Consider the following 13,744-nt stretch of genomic DNA (forward strand, 5'->3'; position numbering starts at 1 on the left):
CTTTAGGAGAAATCTGAGACTTTTAATAAGTTTAAAGATTTCAAATCACTAGTTGAAAAGCAAAGTGGATTATTCATCAAGGTACTTAGATTTGATAGAGGTGGAGAATATAGTTCTAATGAATTTTTGAATTTTTGTATATATCATGGGATCAAGAAATAGTTTACAACTAGATACACACCATAGCAGAATGGTGTAGCGAAGAGGGAAAATAGAACCATAATGGAAATGGTGAGGAGTATGTTAAAGGCAAATAATTTATCTAATGAATTTTGGGTTGAAGCTATTGCATGCGCGATATTATCCTAAATAGAAGTCCTTCAAAGAGTGTGAAAGATAGAGTCCGACAAGAAGCATGGAGTGGTATGAAACATTCTATATCTCATTTTAGAATTTTTGGTTGTGTTGCATATGTTTTGGTTCTAGTTGAATTAAGAAGAAAATTGGATGATAAGAGCGAAAAATGTATTTTCATTGGTTATAGCAAGGATTTAAAAGCTTATAGGTTATATAACCCTATTTTAAAGAATATGATTACAAGTAGGGATGTTATATTTAAGGAGGAAGAAGTATGGGATGGAAATATTGATAAGATAATCATAATTGGAGCACCAATATCTAATGAAGAAGAGCATGAAGAGCAAGTGGGTTAGCCAAATCTAGCAAGACCAAGCACTCCACAAAGAAATCATGGACAAGGTCAACCATCAAATCATGAAAATTAGCACACTCCATGCGTAGGTAATACACCTTCTACAAGAGAAGGTAAAATGATGAGAAGTTTGAAATATATTTATGATCAAGAAGAAGAGAGTTTGGATTTTGGTTCAAATTTTGTATTTTTCTCTTGTGATCCATTATGTTTTGAAGAAGCAATTGAGGAGGAACATTGGATTAAAGCCACAAATGAAGAAATTGAAACCACTAAAATAAATGATGCATGCAAGCTTGTAGATCTACCTAAAAGTAAGGATTGTATTGGAGTTAAATAAGTTTTTGAAAACCAAAATTTAATGCACAAGGTGAAGCTGAAAGGTATAAAGATAGATTAGTAGCAAAGAGTTTCTCACAAAAATATGGTGTAGAGTATTAATGAAATATTTTCTCCAGTTGCTAAACTTGATATAGTTAAAATGGTTTTATCTATAGCTCCACAAAATAGTGGGAGAGTTTTTCAAATGGATGTGAAATCGGCTTTTTAAAATGGTTTTCTTGAGGAAGAAGTTTATATTCAACAACCACTAGGTTATGAGGTATATGGGCATGAAAATAAAGTATGCAATTTGAAAAAGGCTCTCTATGGTTTGAAGCAAGCCCCTAGGACTTGGTATAGTAGAATTGATTTATATATGATAAACAATGGTTTTTGTAGGAGTCTTAATGAACCTACCTTATACACAAAGATCAATAGAGAAGGTTAGATTTTGATTGTATGGTTATATGTTGATGATTTGATTTTCACTGGAGATTTGTCTATAGACATGTTTAAGAAATCAATGATGAAAGAATTTGAAACAACTGATTTGGGTTTGATGAGATATTTTCTAGGTATTAAAGTTATTTAATCTGAGGTGCCTTCCCCTAGTTTACATTCAATTATTATTGCCAAACTCTTTTAGGCCAGTTTATGTTTGATGATTAGTAGCATTATCTTGTAGATTATCATATATTGTTTTCATACTCAGTTGATTATATGATGAGACTACTTGATACTAGTTACTTCATGTATGCATGATTATACCTTGGTGATGATTATTTATATTGATTTCAGTTATTTGATGATGTTAGTTAGATGGATTATTTATATGTGTTTTCTTATGGATACTTATCCCATGTTGCATGTGTATGGTGTGTCTATATATTTTCTTTATGTATGACATTTCTGATGTGGATAAGGAAGGGAGTCTTAGTCACTTGCTAGTCAGGATCTACATGATGCACCACTTCCTACCATTGCCTATTTAGTTTGTACATGTGTGGATTTTATGTAGATTGAAGGTATTAGGTATTGACTTCCCTAAATTGCGAGGATGAGTGTACCCTAGCACAATTTCTCAATCGTAAGAGAGGGGAGATAAATTCTTCAGTCCAAATCCTAACCTTTAAACCAATTGTCCTAAAAAATTAGGACAAGTATCTGAGATGATTACTCTTTTGAATTCATCATATGACATAAATTCATGATTATAACCCTTGAGTTTGATCTTGTACATTGTTGGGTGATGCGACACGCTCCCCTACCCACAGGCGGTTAATTATGTGGTGTTCCATGTTCACTAACAGTCATGGCTTTTGGTGCAACAGAAAATGGGCCCACAATTGGTATCAGAGCTTGGTTTTGGCCTGGTCATGGGTTCAAATCTCCTCGGTGCCTTCCCGACCCGTGTAAGCACCTGGTATGCGCGTCGAGGGGGAGATTGTTGGGTGATGCGACGCGCTCCCCTGCCCACAGGTGGTTAATTATGTGGTGTTCCATGTTCACTAATAGTCATGGCTTTTGGTGCAACGAAAAATTGGGCCCACATACATGTGGTATTTTATGATGGGTTTTCATATTTCATCTTGTAGGTCTTTGGCAATTTTTCTGTTAATTAAGTCAAATTAAAAGATTAGTTAATGATTTAATTTAATGGAAAATTTATTATGATAATTTCAATATTTAATTAATTGGAAAATTAATTAAATAAAAATAATTAAATTTAAAGAGAAAAATATGGTATAATTTTAGAATGTAATAATATTTATTTAATTTAATAATAATATAATTTAGGAAATCATTTTTAAATAAATGCTAAATATTATTATTACTTAAGTTAATAAATATTTTATCAAATAATGCTTTGAAAACTAAATAAAAAGTGAAAGAGGAATTAATTTATTAAATATATTTTAAAATTACATAAAATATGCATGAATTTTCAAAAAAAAGTTAATAAGGAGTTAAAAGGTTGTGATCAATGAGTTACCTTGCATGATCACACAATTAGTGCCCCGATTTTGAACAACTCCATATTAGGGATTGGGAGTTCATTTCGTAGGCACCGAGAATTTGGAAGAAGAGATTTTTTAGAGAGAAGGTTTTGAGAGAAGAGAATTCTCTCACAATCTTCAGGTGATTACAAATTAGCATCAGAACTAAGTAGAGCCTCATGTTTTATTCACCCAATAAATTATGTTTCTTCAAATTTCCCCTCTTCATTATGCTTGTTGAATCATTTGTTTCAAATTTCATCTATGATAAATCTTTCAATCTCTCATTGTGAATTATTGTTATTCATATGAATTCTTCTATATATGAGGATTGAAAACTAGGAAACCCTCGTTCCATGAATTGAGTAATTGTTAATAGATCAGAGTTAGTTTTGGGAAAAAAAAATCAATTTTAAATTGAAAATTTGACCAGTTGATCTGGGTTTTCCTATCAGACTGAATTTGCTATGTTTATAAAAAAAATAAAAATTGGGAGGGGGTTGTTTAAGAAAACATTTTAAATAAAATAAAATAATTTAAAAAATGATTTTGGAGGAGGCAGGACCACCAATCCCTACCCCCCCATTTTACCGCACCCCCCCCCCCCCCCCCCCTGTCGGCCTTAAAACTATCTGTCGATGCAAACTATACTACTAGCTATAGCAGTAGTATTTAATACTATTGTGTGTGGTAGTAGTCAGCCTATGGCTGCACAATAGTACCCTGCAAAGGCTAGCCAGCAGGCCTACAATGTATCACTATATGCAATTTTTTAAAAAGTTGTTTTAAATGTTATAAAATTTTATTTTATTTTAATTATTATTTATTAATAGTTATTATTATTATATATTAAATTAATTAATGATTAATAAATAGTAATTATTAAAGAATTTTACTCATAGTTTTAATTATTAATTTAGTAATTTAGATTATTGTTGATGAGTATCAATCAATAATGTTAAAATATATTTACTTTATTATTATTTATTAAATTGATTATTAATAGAATCATGAGTATTTTATTTAATGATTGATATTTATTATTTTAATAAATTGATAGATAATAATTTTAAAGTTATCTGTGATATTTAATGGGGATATTTGTAACTTCATAAATTAAGGATAAATTTTTCATATTGTTAGGATTAAACCATAGATAGAAATAAAAATTACATGCAAATATAAACAATAACAGAAAATAATAGATCACATAGAAAACAACACAAGGCACCAAGATTTAATGTGGTTCAACCAATCCTTGGGCTACATCCACCAAACAACAAGTCCAATATTATTATGATCTAGTGATTACAACCTAATTACAATCTGTAACCCTTACAGCTCAATACCCCTGCAAGAACCAATTTTTGCATCACCATAATGAAACAATCCCTAACCCTAGCCCTTTTATACAAGTATTTTTATGCCACTTTAGGGTGACAACATGTCGGCCATATGTCAGCCATACATCAGCCACAAAGTCAGCCACGGCCAAAAAAAAATTGAACCCCAAAGAATTTATGAAGTATGTATAATACTTTCCTAATTAGTCACCACAAACTAACACAAATTATGCTAAAACAAGAATAGGTTAAGATGTAAGGATAAACTATAAAATTTATATATTCAAAAACTTACATTGAATAGAAATTTAAACCTTACTGTTAAATCAAACTATGTGCTTTCAAAATCAAACTAGACTATGAAAACTACACTGTTAACTATATGTTGTCTTATGTTTTGGGTTTGGGTTGACTAGAGTGTTGAACAGTCGTAGGATGTTTACTAGAGGTTTGAGAGTTCTGTGTTTGTGATATTGTGATGATTTGATCTTGATCTTTTAAACACAATGATGGTAATGTGTTTGGTATGCTTTATGATGAGTTTGGATCTATTGTTCATTATTGCTTTCAATGTTCTTATGTGATAACGTGAGGAATAGTATGACATAATTATCTTGACCTTTGAGTCTTCGATCAAGTATTTTGGGATGCTTTCCAGTTGCTTGTAAATAACTGAGTTGTTATTGTGAGTTATCTTTTGATGCTTTCTAGTCACTTGTATAGGACTAAGGTGAATACTATGATTATTTGATTTGTACTTTTATGAGCTTAGAGTAGGTTATCTATACGTAATGTTGAGAAGTGGCTTGCAATGGAGGCCGAGGCCCAAAGTGGCTACCAGGGTAACCCATTGTAGGTTATTTAATAAGTGAAAACACTACACTAAATGAGATTTAAATGAACCTAATAAGAGTCTTTGTCTTTCCTCACCCATGCTTTGAATGCTAGTAAAGACTAAACTGGGAGTAGAGAGGATGCTTGGTTGTGACCATGCATCATTAGTATGCCTTGTCATTACGAAAGGATACTAGTGCCACATAGAGTTACTAGGGGGTTGAGGTCAAGTTAGGCTACCAAGATAACTCTAGCATTTATTTGTTCGATGACACTTGCCCGCTTGCATATTAGATTCCATGTGTGTCTTTGTTTGCCTCTAGACCTAGATGTCATATTATCTTAGAACCTTTGAGTTAGATTACTTTTAGGGTTTTCTTTGACATAGATATTACTTTTGATTTTGGGATTGATATCATGTTTGGGACTTGAGATTATCTCCTTAGCATGGTGGGAGTGGACCTTTTTGGGTTACCATGAGGTTAGGTGGTAGTGCTTTTTACTTTTACCATTGAGATCCATATGTAGATGTTGTAGCTAGAGTTCCTTGTTATGTATTTCCTTTCAGTCTATCTATGTGTATTATGATGGATGATTATATCTTTATGATGGATGATTTCACTTATTGTATTGTACTTTGTTTCATGGATCCAAAAGGGATGATGTAATCTATTTTATAAATATATATTCTTTTAGCCTTTCATACCCTGTGACATGTACAGTGGATGATTGTGCATTTTGAATTTTATTGTCAAGTGGCATTTAGAAAAAATGTATATTATTTAAATGGACTTGAACTTGTAGATATTCTTTCATGTGGATGTGTTATTTATTGGACTTAGTATTATTTAAATTTAAATGTGATTCAACATCTTAGGATCCTTAAGGAATGTAATATATTATGTTTTCTTATGTATGATTGTATGTTATTGCTTCCACTATTTTATAATTGATGTACATGTTATTCTTAAAAAAACAAATGTATCGCAAACTTAGTAAAGCTTTAGGTTAGTTCTTTTGGATCCCTTGGTAGGGTGTTACACAATCTGATAAAGGGATTTTCATTTGTCAAACAAAGTATGCCAAAGATGTGTTAAGAAGATTCAATATGTTGAATTGTAATCCAACACCAACACTAATTTTAATAGGAACAAAGCTTAGCATAAATGATTTTGGGTCATATGGTAATTCAACTTCATTCAAGAAACTTGTTGGGAGTTTGATGTATCTCATAGCTACAAGGCCTAATATTGTGTATGGTGTTAGTTTGATATCAAAATTCATGGAATCACCAAAAGACTCACATTGGTAATTTGGAAAAAGGATAGTCGGCTATGTTGAAGGGACAAAAGAATATAGAATTTTATATTCCAAAACTAACAATTTTTCTTTGCTTGGTTATTTTGATAGTATTTTGTAGGTAATATTGATGATAGAAAGAGCACATCTGGATATATCTTTCATTTTGGTACATGTGCAATATCATGGGCATCAAAGAAGCAACCAATAGTAATGATTTCATTAGCTAAAGTAGAATATGTAGCAGTCACATAAGTAGCATGCCAAGCAACTTGGATGAGAAGAATTTCGAAGGATCTATTACAAGAACAAGAGAAGTCAACACAAATTTTATGTGATAATAAATCAGCAATCGCACTTTCAAATAATCATGTTTTTCACAAAAGGAGCAACCACATTGATGTGAGATTTCATTTCATTAGAGAGTTGGTGAACAATGGAGAAGTTCATCTTGATTACTGTAGATCTAAAGAGTAGTTAGCTAATATCTTCATCAAAGTATTGCCTAAGGAAACCTTTGAATATCTACGAGAAAATTTAGGAGTAGTTGGAGTTGAAGAAATTAAGGAGGAATGATGAAAATCATAATTTCTTTGCATGTGTATTGTCACCATCTATCAGTCTTCATCCACCATAGATGGATTAGAATAAACATGCAGCTCTAACATGCAATAATTAGAATCACAAGTAATAATTTAGATTCATATAAAATAAGGATAAAGAGTGATCTCCAAGTTTATCACCTTTGTAAAGTCTTAGTTGATTACGATGGCATTTTAAATAAAATGATTGCATCAAATAAAAACAATGTAATCTATGAGTCATAAAGAGATAAGGATAGTTTGCATGATTTGAAACTATGAGATCTCCCATCATCAATGGTGAAATTTATATATATATATATATATATATATATATGTGTGTGTGTGTGTGTGTGTGTGTGTGTGTGTGTATATATGTACATATACATATATGTATGTATATATATGTATGTATATTTATATACATACATATATGTATATGTATGTATGTATATGTACATATACATATAAATGTATATGTATGTATGTATATGTACATATACATATGTATATGTACATATACATATATATATGTATATACATACATATACATATATATATATATATATATATATATATACGTATATACATATATATATGCATACATATATATATATATACATATATGTATATATATGTATATATATGTATATGTACATATACATATATATATACATATATACATATACATATATACATATACATATACATATATACATGTATATATATACATATATATACATATACATATATATATACATATACATATACATATATATATACATATACATATACATATATATACATACATACATATATATATATATATATACACATACATATATATATACACATATATATACACATACATATATATATGTGTGTGCATGTGTGTATGTACATATATCTATATGTACATATTATGTATATATATGTACATATATATGTACATATGTATATGTATACATATATATGTACATATGTATATGTACATATACATATGTACATATATATATACATATGTATAGGTACATATATATGTACATATGTATATGTACATATATATATGTACATATGTATATGTACATATACATATGTATATGTACATATATATATGTACATATGTATATGTACATATGTATATGTACATATATATGTACATATCTATATGTACATATATATCTACATATCTATATGTACATATATATCTACATATATATGTATATATATATGTATGTATATATATATGTATGTATATATGTATGTATGTATATATATATATATGTATATATATATATATGTATATATATATACATATATGTATATATACATATATGTATATATACATATATATATATATATACATATATGTATATATATATATATATACATATATATATATATATATATGTATACATATATATATATATATATATGTATATATATATACATATATGTATATGTATATATATATACATATATGTATATGTATATATATATACATATATGTATATATATATATATGTATATATATGTATATATATATATATGTATATGTATTATATATATAAAACAATGTAGTTCGTGGGTGTGTGATTTTGATCAATTCAAAAGATCTTCTGATTTAATATTTTGTTGTAGCAATGTTTTAGTTTAATATTGTTCTGTAGCAATTTGGTGTTGTATATTTCTGATTTTAATTTTTTACACCTATGTCTTATTTAACAACCAGAGGATGATAAGCCAAACCAAGGGATTATACAAAATAAAGCAAAAGATCGTAATCCAAATGTACATACCAATGGTTATGAAGTAGAACATAGAAGAAAATCTCATTCTACAAAGTTTCTAGATCAATAGAAAACTAACTTTAGAAATATCCTTATCATAAGTAATAGTATCAGTGAGGAACAATGGCAAGATTGCAAAAACAAATGACATTTATGCCTATTGGATTCAGAAATCCTGAACTAGGAGAATGACTTGAATCATTCAAATGGGAATAAGTAAGTATCTTTCCTTTGTCTCCTTGTTTAGTTTATATTCATTGTCAAAATGAATTAGCTAGAAAGGAACTTATTTCAAATCCATTGCATTTACAACCTGGTTAAACTATAAACTGTTTTCCTTGGGAACCAAACATTAATGAGAAAACAACAAGGTTATTAAAATTTCCAACATAGATAGTTTTTAATTATATCCAATAGAACTTCATTCTCACATTCTAGAAAGGATCAGTAATTTGTTATTTAAAAGAATAGGGATAGATTTAGAATAAAATGATAAGAAACCAATCACATTATTAATAAAAATGAACCCAGGTATCAAGACTAAAGATAAAATCAAAATTATAATAAACATGTCATATTATGATTTGCATTACAAAAAATATGAAGGTTATGTTAAGAATGTTTCAATTTTAAAAAAGGATCAACATGAGGGAACTCTAAAATCTAGTTACTTACTAGCTCACAAATATATTAAGCTAAAAAAAATTGTTTCCAAATTTTATTAAGAAAGATAAGCTAATTAAATAGAAATAGAACATCCCTGTTGAACTAGAATATCAAAAGCTTAGACAACAACAAATAGAAAGTAGCATATATAGAGAAGAAGATGTCGAAGAGGAAGAAGGGATATTAGAGGAGGATGAAAAATTATAGTTAGAAATTGAGCATAAATTTATAGAGAAGCAATACATAATAGAGGAGAAGAAGACATAGAGGAAAAAACATAGAAAGGAGTCTTGGAACAAAATACAAAAGAAAGCTTTTGACTAATTAGTAAAAAACATAAGGAAGAACTAAGAGGACTCCAACAATGTGAACATTATATTAAGCATATCCTTTTTTATCGAAGAGGAAAGTCAAAGAAAAATCATTATCATGGACCATTATGTTTTCTTGTAACTAAAAAGAAGAAAGAGTGATAAATGTCAAGTGTAAAGACAACCTTTCTCTTTAAGTGCCTGTGAGCTTGTTCGAAGTGAGACATTTACCAAACGTATAGAATATACATCTTTGCCATAAAAAATTACAAAACTCGATTATACTATAGAGCACCATAAAGGAGTATCAATGTATCTCGAAGAACCTCAATTAAAATGAAAACATTTCCACATGAACCTTAATTGATGAATTCTAAATTCCAATTTCATTCAAAGGGGATTTTTGATCCCTCAAGTTGTGTGATCAACATTTATCATCAACCCTTTGTCATGCCTCCATCAAGGAGAATCAAAAAATAAAGAAAATTGCAGGAAAGCATTAAGACACGAAGATTCTGGAGGTTTTCCTTTGTACAACCAAGGTTTCTAGATGTTACAAATTTTATTAATTTTTAAAAGTAATTTTTTTTTTTTTCATTTCTTCCATTTATATGAGCCACTCTAAAAATAAATAAGTAAATTTATTTTAATCATTTAAATAGATAGAAAATTTAAAAGTATAATAAATATATGTAAGCTTGAAAAACTCTTTGATATGATTAATCATTTTTTAAAAGAAAAATCTAAAGAAGACAATAGTATCTTGCTTATGGTTGGAACTAACAATAATTTTTTTAAACATTAAGCATCGCATATAGTTGTTACCTCATTGATCCATTTCAATATTAGTGCCGCCTTTATGACTTGGATAAGTGCATAAGACAATCATCCCTTACACATAGAAATCTCATTCTTAGTAGACAAAACCATTCACAAAACAAACTCCTATATATGAATTTTCAACATTATATCTTATTCTTGAAAGTTCATTTATTTAGATGTTTTTACACTAGCTATGTGTTCTCTAATTATCCACATTTGTTATATTGTTTTTTAACAATATTGTTTAAAGAAGTACTTCCTATTTAAAACATGTTTAGATTAGGAGAAAACTTAAGTGATGAGCCCATTTTTTGAGAGATTCACACCCATGTAATAAACATGTTTTGAAATGCTATTCAAGAGAAAAGGTTCACCTCACATATTGACATGTTATATTAATAAATGAAAATTTTGAAAGAATTGATAAAGTGTATTTAGTTTACTTTTGATTGTACAATGAACATTTAAGAGAATATTAATTTTTATGTTAATAAATTAAAATCATAAATGATTGGATTAAAGATTATTTTTAATTTTAGAATAAACATTTATGAAAATACCAATTTGAACTTTGTTTCTTCTCATTTTACTCAAGAGAAGTTATAGAATTTCAATTTGTTCCTTTGTTGAATTTGTTAAGATTTTTTGATAGCATCTATATGTATTAAGTGTGTGTTTACTATTGCTGATAGAAAAACAAATAACATGTGGTGTCAGATTTATGTTTTTGACATGGATAGAATCAATTACAAGATTACTTTGTAGTTTCTCACATTGATTTTCTTGAGAGAATGGCAAGTCCTACTCTTTGAGTTCCATCCCTCTCTAACTTATCCCATGCAAATTTATATTCTTCACACAACTATTTGCATCCTTCACATATAGTAGACGAACTAAACTAGCGCATGTACCTCGACAGGGTGCAAGAGTACATCCAATAGGCATTGGGGTTGAAGTGTCCATCACTATCAATTTTCTTTTCTTAATTCTATTGTTCAGATTGCATATTTCATCTGTCTTTTGACTTTATTTTCTTATTAGAATGATAGGGATTGAAAAGGCCCTACCCTTTAGATATCACAAATCAACATAAAAAACAACGAAACCATCAACAAAAGGCCACATTAAGTGATTTTTCCTATTATGCAAACAGTGCTATGATGCTATTGTGTGAACCGTGATTAGAAGACACAGCAGAAAATATTCAGTAGTACATGAAAGTACTTTACATTTTATTTTCATCGTTTTGATAGTAGATCTTAAAATATGATCTAAGACCTTGATGAATCTTATACAAAACAATCTAAAATCAAAGCACATCTATACCATTTCTTTTCAACCAATAGATCAATAACCAAATACGTAAAACACCTACATATCATAATAGCCCCCAAAAAATAAAACGCCCACATATCAACCACAAAATATAGACCCATAATCACAAAAAGATAACTTTTGAATCATATAATCCCAACAAAGAAAATACATATATCCGGAGGATTGTGTTATTTATTTTGAGATTCATCATTGATATTGATGATCATTATGAAAATCATGAACAACTAACAAAGTTCCGTGTTTTGATATTGATTGACCTGCAGCAATTATTCAATCCTGCAAATTCTGCAAAGCGATGAAATCCTGTAAATTTTAAGACATACGAAATACCGTATTCTAGCACTTCCACATTGCCCACGACATGAGCCACAGGCTGTGCTTCTCGAAGAATCACCGGGATTGATATGGATATTTTATAATCGATGAATATAAAGCATTATGGTGCGATTGCAAATGCAAAAGGTCGTCTTATCTTCTAATTCGTTTGAATTTAGACAGAGCTGACGGGACTCATTAGGAAACTGAGTTTTCTAGTTGTTTGAAATGAGGCTGGGCACGGAATTGAAATGAGATTGATGATTAGCTTTATATTGAGAGTTCACTATGGTTCTAATCATTAGCACTATTATAGTCCTGCCACTTATCTCTTCATACATTCTTCTCTCTGTATTTCAATATGTCTGCAGCCTTGACTCCATCTTGTGAATGGCCGCAACCTCCCTATGGAGTTGAACTCGTTGAGCATGACGGCTCTTCAAATATTGTTTCAAGACTAAGTCTCCATCGTCCGTTAAACGAATCCCAAGAATTATCCTGCTTGTTTTTTATTGCTTGTTGAATTATGGGAGCAAGAAGATTTCCCATTAACTTATTCCCGTCGACAGACAGAAGCGAAAGAGCTTCCTCTTTGCTCAGTAGAATCTTGAGACGCTTTGTCGATCCGTTATCAGTCAACGAAATCAATCTCTACTTCAAATCATCTGTTGCTCCATCTTTATCGGAAACAGATCTACTATTCATATGCGCTCGACGGGTTTGAGAGGAGGTCGACGAGCGTGTTGACTATGTGGGGAGAGGAATGAGAAAATAGAATCGGCCAGGTCGAAGTGGTGTGGTCGGAGAAAGTGGTCGACTGTTCATACTCAGTCGACTGCTGTGATCTGCTTCAAACATTTCATGATCTGGATAGTCGACAAGTAATTCCTTAACATTGAGAGGACTCATCACTTTTATCACTTCCCCGTCTGCTCTCATAATCTTCACTCTTTTATGCTTTTCATCCACAACTCTACTGAAGCAATTAATGTTAATACGCATGGCTACTATTCTTCTTTTCCTCTGCTACAATAATAATGATACTACGACACAGAAAATCCCTTTTGCAAGAATGATGATGGAATGGTTAGTGCCCGGCAAAATGCACTATATGCAGACAATGTCACCTTGCAAGTCAGATTTACTATTTCGTTCAACAAAGACAACGTTAGGAGTTTAGCTTGCTTTCTAGCCGTATTATGGGGTCAAAGCAATATGTGATCATATGACGTGGTCAAATAATTAATTATTTGAGTGCTGCCTCGACCAAACTCCTTCACGGCAGACTTAAACTCAGCACAGTAACGTCCTTTTTTCAGCACGTGTTCTGATTGCTGATGTGTTGATATCCCTTTCATGTGCAAATGTTACGTTGTTCCTTTCATACGAGAGCTCAGGCTACAAGGAATAACGTCGACCGGCACAGTCTACGGTGTAACGAGAATACACAGGAGTGTAACTACTAGTAATCAGAC

The 13,744-nt window shown here is 30.2% G+C and overlaps 1 pseudogene; it reads right to left on the bottom strand.

The window, feature by feature from the left end:
- Positions 1 to 13,016: 13,016 nt before the first annotated feature.
- Positions 13,017 to 13,308, bottom strand: LOC149535924 (uncharacterized protein At1g66480 pseudogene; annotated as a pseudogene).
- Positions 13,309 to 13,744: the final 436 nt, after the last annotated feature.

The sequence above is a fragment of the Cupressus sempervirens genome, chromosome 10 (genome assembly GCF_028749045.1).
Source record: "Cupressus sempervirens isolate cs-2001-9-10 chromosome 10, ASM2874904v1, whole genome shotgun sequence".
NCBI lineage: Eukaryota > Viridiplantae > Streptophyta > Pinopsida > Cupressales > Cupressaceae > Cupressus > Cupressus sempervirens.